Source organism: Lithobates pipiens, unplaced genomic scaffold (assembly GCF_037356315.1).
Source record: "Lithobates pipiens isolate NorthernLeopardFrog02 unplaced genomic scaffold, aLitPip1_a1.2 Scaffold_18, whole genome shotgun sequence".
NCBI classification, from domain to species: domain Eukaryota; kingdom Metazoa; phylum Chordata; class Amphibia; order Anura; family Ranidae; genus Lithobates; species Lithobates pipiens.
Genome location: NW_027507758.1, coordinates 628,732,489 through 628,749,738, shown reverse-complemented (window position 1 = coordinate 628,749,738; position 17,250 = coordinate 628,732,489). Strand labels below are relative to the sequence as shown.

Below are 17,250 nucleotides of genomic sequence, written 5' to 3'. Positions count from 1 at the left end.
ATGGTTTCTGACACCAGCCTTGAATGGGCTAGAAGAACGGTTTGTGCAGACGTTTAACCACCTCAATACAGTGCAGTTACACCCCCTTCCTGACCAGACCAATTTTCAGCTTTCAGCGCTCTCACACTTTGAATGACAATTACTCAGTCATCCAACACTGTATCCATATGAAACTTGCGTCCTTTTTTCCACACAAATAGAGCTTTCTTTTAGTGGTATTTAATCACTAGTGGGTTTTTTATTTTTTGTGCTATAAATAAAATAAAACGTAAATTTTGTGAAAAAAATGCCTTTTTCTTCGTTTCTGTCATAAATTTTTGCTAATTAGTAATTTTTCTTCATAAATTTTGGCCAAAATTTATACTGCTACATATCTTTGGTAAAAATAACCCACATTAGTATATATTATTTGGTCTTTGTGAAAGTTATAGAGTCTACAATCTATGGTGCCAATCACTGAAAATTGATCACTTCTGATCAGGCCTTCAGTACATCAGGTGTACCTAATTTCTTGAGACTCTAACTAGTCAGGAAAGTACAAATACCCCCCAAATGACCCCTTTTTACAAAGTAGACATCCCAAGGTATTAAGTAAGTAGCATGGTGAGTTTTTTTAAGTTGTCATTTTTTCCCACAATTCTTTGCAAAATGAAGATTTTTTTTTTTTTTTTACTAAATTTTCATATTATCAGGTTATTTCTCACACACAGCATATGCATACAGCAAATTACACCCCAAAATACATTCTGCTACTCTTCCCGAGTATGGCAATACCACATGTGTGAGACTTTTACACAGCCTGGCCACATACAGAGCACCAACATTGACGCATCTCATTTCTCAACCACCTATTACACTTTTGAAGTCCCTGGAGTACCAGGACAATGGAATTTCCCATAAAATGACCCCATTTTGGAACGCAAACACCCCAACGTATAATCTGTGAGGCATGAGTCTTTTGAATGGTTAATTTTTTCCAGAAGTTTTTGGAATATGTGGAAAAAAATTAAAACGCATTTTTTTTTACACAAAATTGTCAATTTATAAGATATTTCTAACACATAGCATGTATATAGCAAAAATTACACCCCAAAATACATTCTGCTACTCTTCCCGAGTACGGCGATACCACGTGTGTGAGACTTTTACACAGCCTGGCCACATACAGAGCACTAACATTGAAGTAGTACCTTCAGACGTTCTGAGCAAAAATTACGCATCTCATTTCTCAACCACCTATTACATTTTTGAAGGCCCTGGAGTACCAGGACAATTGAATTTCCCATAAAATGACCCCATTTTGGAAAGCAAACACCCCAACGTATAATCTGTGAGGCATAATGAGTCTTTTGAACGGTTCATTTTTTTCCAGAAGTTTTTGGAATATGTGGAAAAAAATTAAAACGCATTTTTTTTTTACACAAAATTGGCAATTTATAAGATATTTCTAACACATAACATGTATATAGCAAAAATTACACCCCAAAATACATTCTGCTACTCCTCCCGAGTATGGCGATACCACATGTGTAGGACTTTTACACAGCCTGGCCACATAGAGAGGCCGAACATTGAAGTAGTACGTTCAGGCGTTCTAGGAGCATAAATGACACATCTCATTTCATTCCTACCCATCACACTTTTGAAGGTCCTGGACCACAGGACAGTGAAATTACCCACAAAATGACCCCATTTTGGAAAGTAAACACCTCAACGTATATTCTATGAGACATGGGCTGCAAATAGGTACTCGGGTACTCTGATGGGCTGGAGATAGGTACTCGGGTACTCTGATGGCCTGGTGACAGGTACTCGGGGACTCTGATGGCCTGGTGACAGATACTCGGGTACTCTGATGGCCTGGTGACAGGTACTCGGGTACTCTGATGGCCTAGTGACAGGTACTCGGGTACTCTGATGGCCTGGTGACAGGTACTCGGGTACTCTGATGGCCTGGTGACAGGTACTCGGGTACTCTGATGGCCTGGTGACAGGTACTCGGGTACTCTGATGGCCTGGTGACAGGTACTCAGGTACTCTGATGGCCTGGTGACAAGTACTCAGGTACTCTGATGGCCTGGTGACAAGTACTCAGGTACTCTGATGGCCTGGTGACAGGTACTCTGATGGTTTGGTGACTGGTATTTGGGTACTCTGAAGGGCGGTGACAGGTACTCATATGGACTGTGACAGGTACTCGGGTACTCAGATGAACTGTGACAGGTACTCAGGTACTCAGATGGACTGTGACAGGTACTCGGGTACTCAGATGGACTGGAACAGGTACTTGGGTACTCTGATGGCCTGGTGACAGGTACTCGAGTACTCTGATGGCCTGGTGACAGGTACTCGGGTACTCTGATGGACTGTGACAGGTACTCGGGTACTCTGATGGCCTGGTGACAGGTACTCGGGTACTCTGATGGCCTGGTGACAAGTACTCAGGTACTCTGATGGCCTGGTGACAGGTACTCTGATGGTTTGGTGACTGGTATTTGGGTACTCTGAAGGGCGGTGACAGGTACTCATATGGACTGTGACAGGTACTCGGGTACTCAGATGAACTGTGACAGGTACTCGGGTACTCAGATGGACTGTGACAGGTACTCTGGTACACAGATGGACTGGAAGAGGTACTCGGGTACTCAGATGGGCTGTGACAGGTACTCGGTACTCTAATGGACTGTGACAGGTACTCGGTACTCTAATGGACTGTGACAGGTACTCGGGTACCCTGATGGACTATGACAGGTACTCGGGTACCCTGATGGGCCGTGACAGGTACTCGGGTACCCTGATGGGCCGTGACAGGTACTCGGGTACCCTGATGTGCCGTGACAGGTACTCGGGTACTCTGATGTGCCGTGACAGGTACTCGGGTACCCTGATGTGCCGTGACAGGTACTCGGGTACTCTGATGTGCCGTGACAGGTACTCGGGTACTCTGATGTGCCGTGACAGGTACTCGGGTACTCTGATGGGCCGGGACAGGTACTCGGGTACTCTGATGGGCTGGGACAGGTACTCGGGTACTCAGATGAACTGTGACAGGTACTCGGGTACTCTGATGGGCTGGGACAGGTACTCGGGTACTCTGATGGGCTGGGACAGGTACTCGGGTACTCTGATGGGCTGGGACAGGTGCTCGGGTACTCAGATGGGCTGGGACAGGTACTCGGGTACTCCGATGGGCTGTGACAGGTACTCGGGTACTCTGATGGGCTGGGACAGGTACTCGGGTACTCTGATGGGCTGGGACAGGTACTCAAATACTCTGATGGACTGTGACTGGTACTCTGATGGACTGTGATTGACAGGTACTATGAGGGGTGGTGACAGGTCCTCTTTATTGGGGGGGGGCAATCAGTATGTTTGGTGTACACTGTATGCGGTAACGAGATGTTAACGCAATCTCCTCCTCACACACGATCAGTGTGTGAGGAGGAGAACCCGGTAACATCCCGTTACCGCGGTTTGTTTACATTTTAGTGATCGGCTGTGAAAGGATCACAGCCGATCACGTGGGTAAACAGCTGGCCAATGGCTGTTTACCAGCGTCGGTGACGAGCAGTGTTCCCGGGGAACACGCCGCCACCGACGTGCACGCGCTCGCGATCGCGCGCATGCGCCGTGCACGTTCGGGGTGTGACCATCTGTGATCGGCCGTGACTTCATCAGGGCCGATCACGTGGTAAACAGCCATAACGAATGGCTGTTCACCCCCTTCGGTGGCGAGCGGTGTCTCCGTGACACGCCACCACCGAAGAAACAGGGATGCGAGCGCACGATCGCGCGCATCCCTGTTTAAACGGGAGGCCGTCATATGACGGCCTCCCGCCACAATAGGTACGCCGCCTGGCCGTCATTTGATGGCCGGCGGTCAGCTACTAGTTAAGAAGCACTTACTGTCCACTCTGTATCAGATTGGACTGTCAGAGGAGAAGCTGCTGGGCTTCTTGACCATGTACCGAAACACAAAACACGCTACTACTGGGCTATCCCCTGCTTTTCTTATGTTTGGCAGGCATCTCCGCACCAAACTGGATTTAGTCCGTCCACAGGAACAGTCACCAACACCTCCTCCACCAGGCCATCCTGGATTCCGTGCCGTTGATTTTGTATGGTTTCGGAATTACAGAGGTTTGCCTCATTGGCTTCCTGGCATAATTGATAGACCTCTTCGAAGAAGAATGTACCTTGTTCGCCTGGAGAATGGCGCTTATGTTCGACGACACCTTTCACAATTGAGGAAGCACATTTGCTGACCACTTGAGACAAACCCAACCCCTCTTTCTAATCAACCACCAGAGTCTACTCCTGGTGACATATGGCATGGTGTCTGGCATGATCCCACAAGTTTACAACCAACCCCTGAAAAGGCTGGTGACTATATTTCTGAGGAGTCTGGACATGTGCCTGGAGTCGCAGAGACTGATTGGTCTGTTGGACACCCACTGACATCTCCAGAACCCTTGACTGACTCTATCCCTTCCAGTGCTGTGCCACTTCGTAAGTCTGCCCGCCAAAGACATCAGACTCCTCTTTGGCAAAGCACTGAAATCTTACGGGACAGGAAATGGAGAAAAAGGGCTCCTGAAGTGCTGCGGGAGCCACAGGACTGAGTTGGAGATACTACTTGCTGAACTGATCCTGTTTGCCTTGTTCTTTGTGTTGAGTATTTTATATGTTGTGTATTTGTTCTCTTATTTTATATATATATATATATATATATATATATATATATATATATATATATATATATATATATTATGTTTTATTTTTTTCTTCAAGAAAAAGAGGAGGTGTAATGTTTATGCAGAATCACTGTGACCCTATCTCCCGATGCATTCTGGGGGAGGGGCTGTACCAGGAAGTCATGCACTGTGTATGTGGGACTGGAAGCAGCAGCGTGTTACTTAGAGGGAGTTCTGTTGTATATGACTCGACCATGTAAGAATGTACATGGCTTTCTGAGTGAGTAATAAACCCTTCCCTGGTTAAGAAGTGCATCCAGCCTGTGTGTAACTTGCTGAGCAGACACTGGCAGCATTGCTAGCAACACCCTGAGAGACCCTGTGTCAAAGGGACATAACAGAAATAGATGCTGTATTGAGTCTCCAAACATATTATATATATCTTAACCATCCACAAGTCACCTGGCTTTAGTTTTAAATCCTTCCAGACTTTTAGGATCTGGAATTGGGGAGAAAACACAAAAATGAGTTTGTCAAAAGCCTTAAAAGATCAGCAACATTTTCTGTGAAATCTGGAGGACTTCAGCTGCTGAGAAAAAAAAAAAGCAAATGAGTAACACACTCCCAAACCAAATCCCATAGGGAGAGAGTCCAACATCTCCCTAAGAGGCTTCATAAAATAAAACATTTAGGAAAAAGTTTTCTTGTTTCTTACTCTACGTTTTCTGCTACATTGTAGACAGTAGGGGGTGTAAAAATAAAACCTCAAAACTTCTAGTAAGGACTCCTATAAAAATGATTTCCTCTGTTACGCTCTGTAGATTCTACACTCTGTACTTACAAACTACTTCTGATAACACTTTTTACTGTGGCCTTTGCAGTAGCATTTGCCACTGGACATCCAGAAAACATGTCCATACAGAAAAAAAAATACTCGTAAGATCCTGACTTGGGCATCTATATATATCTTTTTGTAATCTCTGGAAGGGATGTCCAGCTTTTGGTAAAATTAAGTGGTATTATATAAAAACAACCATGGAGAACCCGGGCTCTATCCCACACTTATTTACTAAGGCAGCCATAATTGCTTGTGACTGATGACACGGTCCATGTGTCAAGCTTTAGGGAAAAGAGTGGCTGGCAGACTATAAATGATCACCTTTTCCAAAGTCCTGTTTTATAAGAAGTTGCCCTCTGTGGATCACTTGTTCTCCAGTTTCATGTTTCAAAAAGACAACTTTTTCCTGGCAATATTATAATAAATAATAACAATACCCTGCGGTCATGCAGAGATGTCCATAAATCCAAAATATTATTCTGCTTATACCACGGCACTTACAAGTAAAGGGGCACATCATTTCACAATCCACACATTCTGCTTTGGATTTCAAAAATACATAAAAACAAAAAGGACCAACAATCTGTATGATGGACCAGAAAGCTCTCAGCCACATCAAAAACTATAAAACAACTGGCTGCAGGTGGGATCTATCCTAACAGGGTGTGTGGACTTGATGTGATGGATCTATTATATTTAAATGTTATTTATTATTACTCTCACATCATGGACCGCATATCAAGTTATTATCAGACTTTTAGATTTCATGTTTGTAGAAAAACTTCTTATGTATCCCATCCATTTTAGCTTTGCTAAATATTATGGCAGCTGTATTCCAATTAACAACCTCTCTTAATCTTTTTTCTCTCATAAATGTAAAATTACAAAATTGTTATCTTAATCTAAACTAATCCCATTTTACAAATTTCCCCAATAATCTGGATTTCATTTCCAACCAAAGGTTGTCTAAACCAGTTACAATATATCTATATTATTAATAAAATTGTTATACTCATATCAGAAATTAATACTCAAGTGATTATCTCAATATCATACCCTAATACTAATATATATCCACAGCTATATTTTCTTAAAGGAGGACATTTTACTTAAATTCCCTGTTTTAAAAGCATTGTTTCCACTATCAAAGGATATTCAATTTGTGTAATACACGGTTAAATGTAACCTTCATTTTACCCTGTTTGGAAAACAGATTCAAAATAATTATGATCACATTGTTTATCATTAAATTAATTAACCCGACACATTTTGTTATAAATGTTTTGTCTAAAAAACAGAAATTGGCATGGTGTCCTTCCAGCTTATCACTGATTTCTCATCCCAGCTATATTCTTTCATTAGAGCGCAAAGGAGGGGCTCACATCTGCATACATGACACACACAAGTGATAGAACTAAAGGTTCCAGCATTCACACACATACACGAATATCTCTCTAAAACACATTTTTTTCCCATTAGTACACAACACATGCACATCATTCTCTCACTTTCTTTTAACTCCCTTTAATATTACCCTGCTTAAATTCTGCTTTCCTTATTTTGTACTGATATCCTTTGCATCCCATGTATTGTAATCCCATACTTCACATACTCTAGATTCTATGATCCGACAGGCAGCCATAGTGCTCATCCCATCTTCCCACTCTGACAACATATAAAGTATTCTGTTTTAACTCTCATTTCTCTGTTTTAACTTTACTAGTTGTAGTGCCTGACCCCTAATTCATCCCACAACTTAACATTAAAATGTTGAGTTGAATTTCATCTTGATATAGCACACTCATTTAACCCGCAGGGTCCTGATGCGCTTACAAACACATACACATACTAGGGACAATTGTATAGGCAGGATCTGATTAACCTACCAGCATGTCTTTGGAGTGTGGGAGGAAATCGGAGTACCCGGAGGAAACCCACGCAGGCACCGGGAGAACATGCACACTCCAGGCAGATGGTGTCCTGGTTGGGATTTGTACCAGCGACCCTATTGCTGCTAGGTGAGAGTGCTAACCACTACACCACTGTGCTGCCCATACAAAATAAAATGTCCCTTTCTGTCTAGTGTTAATTGTCACCCTTTTTTTTTTTTTTTTTAATTATTAATCTTTATTAAATTTTCACATTTATACAGACCACATTTTAAAATAACATTACCAGGGTTCAAATACCTCTTTCTTCCCTTCCGAGATCTGAGTTTTAGAGTTCTAGGAAGGGAAGGGGGACATGAAGATACATCCATACATCACATATAATTAGCAAAAAAAAACAAAAGCACATTATCTAAACAGTACCATATCCCCCCTTCTCCTACCATCACTATTTTTGCAATTCCTACGTTTTTCCTATTGTTATAACCCCACCCCTCCCTCCCATCCCTTCTATCAACCCCGCCCCCCCTCCCCTCCCCTCTTATATATATATTGGTGCTTTTATCCTACAGTATAGCATAAATGTGTTATAATAATTCCCGAACCTTTAATGTACCCTACCCTACTCCTTCCCATTACCCATCCCCCCTCCCCTCTTCCCTTTCCTATCATGGTTTAAACTGGGGTATGCATCACTTCTATCCACTCTCGCCAGTTCCTATTAAACTCCTTTAGGTTATTTCGTTTTGCATATACTGCCCTCTCCTTACATAGATAGTCATTTACCGCCCTTGTCCAATCCTCTACTGTAGGGGGTAGCTTTGATTGCCATCTCCTAGCTATCATCCTTCTAGCTTGAAATAAACATCTTAGGATTGCCGTTGTTATTCCCTTCCTTTCTACTTCCTCCTCTCTGTAGCCTAAAATGCACACTATGGGATTTAACTCTATTACCGTCCCAAAAACCCTACTTATTATCTTTACCACTCCTTCCCAGTATCTAAATAATTTGGGACATTTCCAAAGCATGTGCATTAAATTCCCTGACCCCCCACACCTGGGGCAAAAGTCATCTGTTCTCTTACCAAATTTAAATAATTTCTGGGGAGTATAGTATGCTCTATTAATTACCATTAAATGGGAAATCCTCTGAGGAGGAGAGACCGAGACCTTTGGGCATGCCGCTAGGATATTTTTCCACTGTGCTCGTGTTATATTACCTAGGTCCTGCTCCCATTTCCCTTTCTCAACCCTCCCTTTCCTCTCACTATTAATCTGTTCACCCAGCTGGGCATAGAATTTAGATATTAATCCTTTAGTGGGTCCTGCTTGTGCTACTGGGTATAGCAAGGGCATTTCCTCCCATGTTAATAACAGGTTTCCAAACTGGGTCCTTAAAGCATGCCTCACTTGTATATAGGCATAGAATGAATTTTGTGATATCTTAAATTCTCTTTGCAGCTGGTCGAAAGATTTAATACCCCTGCCGCCATATAGATGGCTTAGCCTTACAATGCCACATTTTTCCCAATCTGCAATTTTTCCAACCCGCCATATTTCCTGTAGCTTCTTATTGTTCCATAGAGGCGTATACTTTGTTATTTCACTATATCCCATTTTTTTTTTAACTGTACCCCATAGCTTTAACATCATTTTTACTGTAGGACATCTACACTGGAATGAGTCCGCTTCCAGGGTCTCGATCAGGGTACTATGTGGGGAGCCTGTTAATACTAATCTCCCATTTGGGGTTCCTCCGTTCTTCTCATCGATCCCCCCTAGCTGTTGTAATTGGGACGCCCAAAAATAGCACTCCGGATAAGGGACCGCGAATCCTCCTTCCTCTCCCGGTAGCTGAAGCATCCGCAATTTCAATCTAGCCTGTCCTCCCCTCCATATTAGCTCCCTAAACAGCATCTCGATTTTATCAAACCAACTTTTGTTAATCCATATTGGGGCATTGTGTAATATGTATAAAAGTTGGGGCATCCATATCATTTTTATCAGATTGCATCTGCCAGCGACCGAGAGAGGCAATCGTTTCCATATAGCAATTTTTTGTTTAAACTTAGCCAGTAATGGGACTAAGTTATAACTTATATATTGCTTAGGATCCCTTGACAAGGTTACTCCCAGATATTTCAACTTATCCACCATTGGCATTTGGGGGGTTCCCAGGGCCGTTTGCTGACCAATTGGGTCCAAAGGGAGACATTCCGATTTTTCCCAATTTATCTCCAGCCCAGTGAAGCCTCCAAACCTTTGCACCAGTTCCATTGCCCTTGGTAGTGAGTATCTCATATCCCCTAAGAACAATAGGATATCGTCTGCATAAAGTGAGATTTTTTCCTCTCCAGTTTTTCTTACAAAACCGACAATATCCCGGTTTGCTCTAATTGCACATGCCAGGGGCTCTATGGCCAATGCAAAGAGCAGGGGTGATAGTGGACACCCCTGCCTCGTCCCTCTCCCCAACTCTATTTTCCCGGATAACTCGTTATTAATTTTTAGTCTCGCACTAGGTTTGTCATATAGCATCCTAATCCATCTTATAAAGGAAGGACCCAGGCCAAATTTCTCCAAAACTTTCCATATATATCCCCATTCTACGCTATCAAATGCTTTCCTTACATCCAATGCCACCACTGCACCCGGAGTATCGTTATCCATTGGGACCTGCAAGTTCAAAAAGGCTCTTCTAATATTTATACTCGTTGACCTGTTGGCTATAAACCCTGTTTGGTCCATATGGACCAATCTTGCTATGACTCGATTAAGCCTAGTCGCTAATACCTTGGCCAATATCTTTGTATCAGTACACAGGAGAGAGATTGGCCTATACGCTGCAACATCTAAGGCGTCCTTCCCTTCTTTGTACAACAGGGTTATAACCGCCTCCATCATTGATGGGGGCAATTTACCCTCCCCATATGCTCCTCTTAACATCTCCAGAAGTTCAGGAATCAGTATCTCGCCAAAGTTTTTATAGACTTCAATCGGTAGTCCATCCGGCCCAGGCGATTTCTGATTTGGCATACTCGCAACTGCTTCCTGAAGTTCTTTCAAAGTTATTGGGGCTTCCAGTTCCTCTCTTTCTTCTTGTTTCAAACATGGTACCTCTAATTGACCTAAAAATGCTTCCATTTGCTCATCCATCCCCACTTTTTGTGCAGTATATAGGTTTTTATAATATCCTTCAAATGCTTGGGAAATACTCCCCGTTTCTGTTATAACCTTTCCCTCAGATATCCTAATCGCCGAGATTGAGGAAGGACCCGAGTTATTCTTCACCAGTTGTGCCAACATTTTTCCCACGCTTTCCCCTTCCGCGAAGGAGGCTTGGCGTTGGAACATATGCTGAATCTCTGCTTTCTTTAGGGCTAATAACCTAAGTTCTTCTTGTTTATCTAACCAGATTTTTTCTTTGCCCTGCGTGGGGTCACTAATAAAATCTCTTTCAGCCTCTGACACTTCTCTCCCTATTTGTACCTCCTGTTCCCTAGATTTCCTGTTTATTTTTGCTATTGATTGGATCATAAGGCCCCTTAAGAAAGCTTTCAGAGTGTCCCACAGGATCCCCGATGTTACTGTACCCCGGTTATTTTTTAGAAATTCTTTTAATTCCCACTGAATTCTCTCAGGGCATTCTTCTGTCTCTTTTTTTATCAGTTCTAACCAGAGCGGGTTCACTTTCCACAACCTCTGTACCTTACGTTCTCTCATTTTTAATACTGCTGTCACTGGGGAATGATCTGAAATCCCCCTGGGCTGATATTCAACCTTTTCCACCATTTGTAAGGCCAGGTCATTCCCCAGTATCATATCAATCCTGGATAACGTAGTATGTGTGGACGAGTAGCAACTATACTGCCGAACTCCCGGGTTCCCAGTTCTCCATAAATCCCGTAGTCCTACTTCTTCCAGGTACTGTCCCAACCTCCCCTGCCAAGCTGGTTCCGCCAGTGTTTTTTCTGGGAATCTATCAATTTTAATATCCAATACCGTGTTGAAATCCCCTACTATTATTATAGGGACACCATCTATCCCCACTAAAAATTCCTGTAATTTAAAAAGCACTTCCATTTTAAATGGTGGAGGGATGTAGATGTTTGCCAGCATACATTCTCTATTTTCAATTAGGCACTGTAAGAAAATGTATCTGCCTTTTTCATCCAGGCTAACCCGTTTGCATACAAAATTCACCCCCGTTTTTACCAATACACTCACCCCTCTGCTATATGTCGAATAAACAGAGTGATATTGAAATTGATATTTTCTGCTCTGCAGCCGGTATATTGTATCTCTATTTAAATGGGTCTCCTGTATGCAGAGCAACTCTACTCCACATCCCTCCAACAAGGATAGCACAGCTTTTTGTTTCAGCCGCGTCCCCAGACCCCTCACATTCCAGGAGCCTATCTTAATTTTACCATCCTGCATAGCCATAAACAAATATAGAGGAGAAAAAGAAAAAAAAAAGAAAAACCTAAGGTAGTAAAGAAAGAGAGCGAAATAACCAGTCTACTGATGACACTATTGAGAACCATTTGTCTCCCAGTACCCACCAACTCCCCTCTAACTTCTTTTATTACCTTATACCACACTCCCCATATATTACTCCCTTGTATAATAACAAATTTATTAGGCGTCACCATTAACTCGTATGTTATGTGTCTTTGAATATACATTATACTGTATGATCGTTTATTACCATTTTCCCCCTTGTGATCAATACATTTTCCTTGTTTTTTTATCACCCCTAGTTTTACCACCCCACAGTTTGTGTCCTTTTTTGCTTTGAATTATTTCCTGTACTACATTTATTAGTGCATACTTATATTTTTTTTCCCCCTTCGACCTCCCCCCTATTTTCCCTACTACACCCACCCCCTCTCCCCCCTTTCTACCTCCCTCCCGCCCCTCCCCCACCTTCCTAGGTGTTACCCTAGGGGCTATTAGTGACCTTATACCACTCTCTTCACAACCTATTTACCACCCTCACCTAGTGCGCTCGCCGTGTATTACCTCCCTCCCACCCCCCTCCCATACAGACACAGACAGCACACACCCAAAAAAAAAAAAAAAAAAAAAAAAAAAAAAAACCCCAAAAACACACATACTTCATCCCCCCCTCTCCTTCTATCTTCCCATCCCACTCAGTACTAGAAACCCCAGCAACTACAACTTTTCTTTATTTTCTTCTATCCATTTTTCCACTTCTATCGGGGAACTAAAAACCTGAGTATGCCCTAGTGCATTAATCCGTAACTTTGCAGGATAAAGCAGAGCATACGGCACCCTGAGCTTCTGTAACCTGCGTTTCACCTGGAGGAACTCTACCCTTTTTCTCTGAAGTTCTGGGGAAAAATCAGAATATAATGAAATTCTAACACCCTTATACAATACATTCCCCATTTCCCTTGCCTTCCGTAATAATACCACTTTATCTTTATAGTTTAATAACTTCATTAATAATGGCCTAGGACGGCCCCCCTCCAATGGTGCTCTAAAGGGTACCCTATGCGCCCTCTCTATTGAGAACGCTGTTGAAAAAGCATCCCTCCCAAACAGTTCAACCAGAAGATGCTCCATAAACTCAGCAGGGTTTACACCCTCACTTTTTTCCGGAAGCCCCACTACTCGCACATTGTCCCTCCGGAGCCTATTTTCCATTTCGTCCATTCTTGTTCTATATCCGCTGAACTGCTCCTTCAGGCTTTCTACTTCTTTAATTAGGAAGGTTGAATCATCTTCTAATCTACTAGTCCTTATCTCAAGTTCTGTCGTCCTTTCCACCACTTTCTGTAGGTCCTGCCTTACCACCAGTAAATCCTCCTTCACTCCCTTCATTTGGTTACAAAGTTCTTTCAGTGAGATGTTGCATGCATTTACGGCCAATAGCACGTCCTTTATAGTTGGCTCTTTTTCTAACGGGGGGGAGTCGCTTGCTGTCGTTTCTATATACTGTTCCCCTGCGTCCGCATTTTTATTTACTGAGGATTTTGCCACTGCTCCAACCTGTGTGTTAATATTAATGTTTGACTGTCCCATACTTTTCCTTTCGGTCATTACACCTTGCTGCCCCTTTAACTGTCCTTTTTTTGGAGGGGTCTGAGATGACTGTACCGGGTTATGAGCATACTGTTCTAACTTAGCTGCTGTGGCGGACTGTTGCGAGCTTTTTTCCCCCCTTTCTTTTGCAGAGCGCAGATGTTGCATCTTACTTTCCCTTTCTCACCTCTTACTTCAGAACAATCAGAACAGAACAGTCCTGGTTATAGCGTGTTTTTAAGAGGGTTTTGACCCGACCGCACACCACACAATAATCACTGAATGCAATAGTAGCCGTGTGCCAATGTTCATTTCAAGTATCACAGACACTTCCTATCACATTAACTCAGGTACCGTTTAGCCTGTTAATAATTAGCACAAACACCATCCCTCAGTTGATAAATTAATGATGCACTGAGCTAGCCTTATAATCAGTCCACAGGCCACAGGTTCAGATATTCCTGGAAACTGCTTACAAAAATGTTCGGGTTTTTTTTTTTTTCCTTTTCCAGGAGGTATTCCTTTACGTGTGTTACCCAGGCTAATAGATTAGATTAGCAGACACATACACAAGGCGAAGGGATCCGGGCATCCAGACATCCAGAGGAGACAAACTGACAGGAGAACGTAAATGATTCTTACCCCCTTCGGTGCCCTCCTGATTAAATATTACCAGTCCACAGGCATCACAGGCATCACTGTGTCTCAGCTTTCTCCACCAGATCACCACCTACAATGCCCCTCAGACTGCCGGTTTCTTCCTCCCCTCAATCCCGCCGCTTACCTCCTTCCTCCTGTTGCGGCTTGCCGGGGAGCGGGGGAGCCTTCGGTGGTTTGATGTGAGCGGTGTCTTCTCGGTAGATGGTTCGGCGTTGGTCGGAAGTACTCGTGAGCTCGTACTTCACTTCGGCCGTCGGGACACGGAGCCCGGAAGTCAGCGGGGATCCCCGAGAGCTTGGCACGATAAGGTAGTGTCACGCCGTCGCTCCTCCTCCCGTCCAGTATCCAGCTATGCTGCTCAACTCCAGCCCTCCTTGCACTGCACTGCACCCGGCCGTAATTTTAAGCGCTCCACGCTTTCGCCATGGGGGCTTGGGAGGGAGACACACACGGCGTCTTCCTCACACACTCACTCCGCTCCACCCATCCGGCCACGCCCCCCCCTATGTATGTTTAACTACAATACTCCACCCATCATCCCCATGTAGAAAGATAATTATATGCATAATCTTAGCAGAAATGGGTTTAATATATTCCTATGTATGTTTAACTACAATATTCCACCCATCATCCCCATGTAGAAAAATAATTATATGCATAAACTTATCAGAAATGGGTTAAATAGGTTGCTATGTATGTTTAACTACAATATTCCTCCCACCATCCCATAGTTAAATACATAGTTACATAAGGACACCAGTTCATCCAGTTCAACCTGAGTGGGTGTCTGCAATTGTCCCTATCCCTGTACATTGCACACTCACATCGGTCTCCACCCTCACGGAGCCCACAATCCAAGGTCCCCATTCTTCAACCTCCCATCCTTATTTTCACCCCTTTGTGCAGTGATGCTGGCTATTCAGTGTTATTACATGTAGTGATATATTGCTTCCCAGTCCCCTGTCAACCGCTCTCCAAAAATTGAGCCACCACAGATCACTTATCAGAGGGGTGGCAAGGGCTGATGAATGTGTAAACGAGCCCTAAAAGCTGTAACTAGATAACCAAATCCATAAAACGTTTTACTAATGACCAAGATCTTCTTGTCAGTGTGTCTCTCCTTGTTATGATAAATCTTCCTGTATATACAGTACTATAAAATATTGTACAGTAGGTTATCAATATGCTTTTGTAGAATCACGCCCATTTTATTTGAATGCCCGCCCCTAATTAATGGGAATTATCCTCCCATGATGGCTTGCTGGACACAGAGCAAAAAAATGGTTTACCTGGAAATGTGTATGAAATGATGGAAACTATGTAGATGAGATGATCTCCACTCCCACCAAGGGGGATAGAGATATATGACTGCCTGGTCCAGACTTTCTCAGCCAGGGTTCCTCCAAAGATTTACACATGACTGTACTGTATATGACATGTTCCCAACCACCGCACTCTATACACAGGACTGTATATGACATGTTCCTGACCACCGCACTCTATACACAGGACTGTATATTACATGTTCCAGACCACCGCACTCTATACACAGGACTGTATATGACATGTTCCAGACCACCGCACTCTATACACAGGGCTGTATATTACATGTTCCAGACCACCGCACTCTATACACAGGACTGTATATGACATGTTCCAGACCACCGCACTCTATACACAGGACTGTATATGACATGTTCCAGACCACCGCACTCTATACACAGGGCTGTATATTACATGTTCCAGACCACCGCACTCTATACACAGGACTGTATATGACATGTTTCAGACCACCACACTCTATACACAGGACTGTATATGACATGTTCCAGACCACTGCACTCTATACACAGGGCTGTATATGACATGTTCCAGACCACCGCACTCTATACACAGGACTGTATATGACATGTTCCAGACCACTGCACTCTATACACAGGACTGTATATGACATGTTCCCAACCACCGCACTCTATACACAGGGCTGTATATGACATGTTCCTGACCACCGCACTCTATACACAGGACTGTATATGACATGTTCCAGACCACCGCACTCTATACACAGGACTGTATATGACATGTTCCAGACCACTGCACTCTATACACCGGACTGTATATGACACTCTTCCGACCACTGCACTCCATACACAGGGCTGTATATGACATGTTCCAGACCACTGCACTCTATACACCGGACTGTATATGACACTCTTCCGACCACTGCACTCCATACACAGGGCTGTATATGACACGCTCCTGACCACCGCATTCCATACATAGGGCTGTATATGACATGTTTCAGACCACCGCACTCTATACACAGGACTGTATATGACATGTTCCTGATCACCGCACTCTATACACAGGACTGTATATGACATGTTCCCGACCACTGCACTCTGGGCTGTTATTTCTGGTTATCTCTAAACTGATGACCTGTAAAGGATTTACAGAAATTTTTGACACACAACTTTTATTTTTGTTCAAAACATTTTTTATTATAATGTTACTTATAACAAGATTGCAGTCATAAAATCAGGAAATAGTAAAGGAAGAAATCCAATTGGTCAGGAAAATGACTTGTCTGGAATGTGGAGGCGGAGTCATTATCAGTTTGTGTACAATACAATACACAACGTGTTACATTATTATAACAAAGTATTGCAGAAAAGATGACACCATAGAAAATGGGGAAAGTAGAAAATAAACCTGGATATGAAGGTGACATTTGTGTACGAGGAACACCTTAATAATTACCACCATTTTATTCTCCAGGGCCTCTGCTTTCAGAAAATATATGTTTGGGGGTTTTATCTAATCTTCAGGCCCCAAATCTGCATTATCCCCATGTGTGCAGAAATAATAGAAAACCAGCTCTGGCAGTGAAAGGGTTAATGTGAGCTAGATGGGATCACTCTGCTGTGGTCACACTCTAAACATTAGAGCTCCCCCTAGCTGCAGCCTGGTAATAACATTGCTAGGAGGTCTATTCATTTATCTGCTACATACTTCCCATCTTTATATAAACGTCTCCTGACATTTAGGGGTCTATTCATAAATAATTTACATAATAATTCACCCAATGAAAATACATGTACATTCCTTCTGTGTGAAT

At 43.1% G+C, this 17,250-nt stretch overlaps 1 protein-coding gene across 1 annotated transcript in view; it reads right to left on the bottom strand.

The window, feature by feature from the left end:
* LOC143986875 (uncharacterized) overlaps positions 1 to 17,250 on the bottom strand; it is a 209,484-nt gene that overhangs the window by 167,637 nt on the left and 24,597 nt on the right.